The sequence below is a fragment of the Tamandua tetradactyla genome, chromosome X (genome assembly GCF_023851605.1).
Source record: "Tamandua tetradactyla isolate mTamTet1 chromosome X, mTamTet1.pri, whole genome shotgun sequence".
Taxonomy (NCBI): Eukaryota; Metazoa; Chordata; class Mammalia; order Pilosa; family Myrmecophagidae; genus Tamandua; species Tamandua tetradactyla.
In genome coordinates, this window is record NC_135353.1 from 70,517,409 (window position 1) to 70,519,496 (window position 2,088).

Sequence of the window (2,088 nt, forward strand, 5' to 3'; positions counted from 1 at the left end):
ATCAGATATATGGTTCACAATTATTTTCTCCCATTCTGTAGGTTGCTTTTTTCACTTTATTGATAATGTACTTTGATGCAAATGTTTTAAATTTTGATGAAGTACAATTTATATATCTTTTTTCTTTTTTTGCATTTTTGGTGTCATACTTAAGAAATCACTGCTAACTCCAAGGTTGTGAAGGTTTCCTCATGAGAGTTTTATGCATTTAGCTCTTATGTTTAGGTCCTTGATCCATGTAGAATTAATTTTTGTATATGGTGTGAGGTAAAGTTCAACTTCCTTCTTTTCCTTGTGGATTTGCAGTTTTCCCAGCAATGCGTATTACTTTCTCCAAATGATATACTTTATACCCTTTTGTAAATCAGTTGGCCACAGTCAGCTGTGGCGTCGGGGTCATTGTGTCATGACAACCATGCCATAGCCACTTCTGTGCCAACATGTGCGGCCGCCTTAGCCCGGAGCGGGCTCGGCGGCCGTCTGGTGGGTCCTTGCTCACTTCTGTCCTTTCTCTTCCTTGAGTCCGTGCCAAGCAGCAACGTTGAGCCGACAGCCGGATCAGCAGGTAATGGCAGCCTCTAAGGCTTCTCGCTGGCCTTTCAAGGGGATCCTGAAGAAGAAGAGCTGTGCGACATCCTTTGTGTTGGCCTCAAGGGAAAAGCCCAGCAGGATTGTCGATGAAGAACTGAGTAAAAATCCCAGAAGTGGAATGAAATTAACATACTGGCAACATAGACTATGGCTTAATGAAAATAGATGAACCTAGCATTCCTTATCATAGTATGATAGGAGATGATGAGGATGCTTTGAGTGATTCAGAAACCACTGAATCTATGACCCCAGATCTCCTAGCAATAAATATTAGCTGTTACTGAAGGCTTGGAGCCCAAGTATCGGGTTCAGGAACAAGAAAGGAGTGGAGAGGAGGCTAGTGACCTTTCACCTGAAGAACAAGAAAAAAAGCGACGGTTTGAAATGAAAAAAAGAAGCTTCACTATAATGAGGGACTGCATATTAATTTATCTAGACAATTAATTTCAAAAATCAAGCATGATGATGAGGAAGATGAAGATGAAGATGAAGAAATGTTTCAGGCTGCAGATAGAGAAAACATAAATAGGGAAGAATCAAATCAAGGATCTACTACATGCAACCAACTGAAAACAAATCCAGTTCACAGAACACATTTGTTCAACAAGGCAATTGTTTGTCATATACAAACCCTGTTATATAATGTACTGCCTCTTTTTCTCTACAATTCATGATTTAAGTACTGAAATGCATGCCAGTTATAATATTTTGTCAATAATTAAATGGTAACCTTAGAAACTGACTAACCTGAAAATGCTTAATTGAAGCTAAATTCTTATGCTAGTACTTCATCACAAATACAGCATATTATCAGTACAAAACTGTGTTATTTCATATAAATATTGGTTAATTTGTATAAGATATTATATAGCTTTTTATACTTTAGAGGTTAAAAAGTATCTTTTTGCAAGGTGGCTAATTTACTTTCTTCAATTCTAGATGTGGTAGCTCTTAAAATTTTTTTTTAAAAAATCAAAATACCATCAGAACAACAGATTATATAGACTGATAAATATTTGGGCTTAAAAGTATTTTAACACTTACCTTCAACGTGATTTGTCTGTTTAATTGAAAAAGATTATAAAAGTTACTGTACAATTTTTTGGCCCACTTCCTTTAAAATGCCTGTTGAGTTTCTTTGTACTTACAAGGAAATAATTAAACATTTCCTCATCAAAACTTACACTAATATCTTCTTTGTTTATTTTTTTTGTACACTAGGTGGACAGACTTCAGATCATTTTTAATGCATTTCTAATATAGCTATCTTCCTTTGTTTCCCGCTGTTTTCTACACATACACACGCAATCCTTTATGTTTATAAAGTATAACGATTGTGAAGACATTAGGAACCCTTCCTTCTCTCACATATTGCATCATTTACTGCAATGATGAAATTCTTATTTTGACCATCAATGCCTATTATTTCTTCTAATATTTGCAGAAAATGTTTGAATAATAGTAATACTGTAGACAGGAAATACAATTAACTGCTGA

The 2,088-nt window shown here is 35.3% G+C and overlaps 1 pseudogene; it reads left to right on the top strand.

Annotated features, from left to right (window-relative positions):
* The first annotated feature begins 541 nt into the window (after window positions 1-541).
* LOC143671878 (protein phosphatase inhibitor 2-like) lies at window positions 542-1,265 on the top strand (annotated as a pseudogene).
* The last annotated feature ends 823 nt before the right edge of the window (window positions 1,266-2,088 follow it).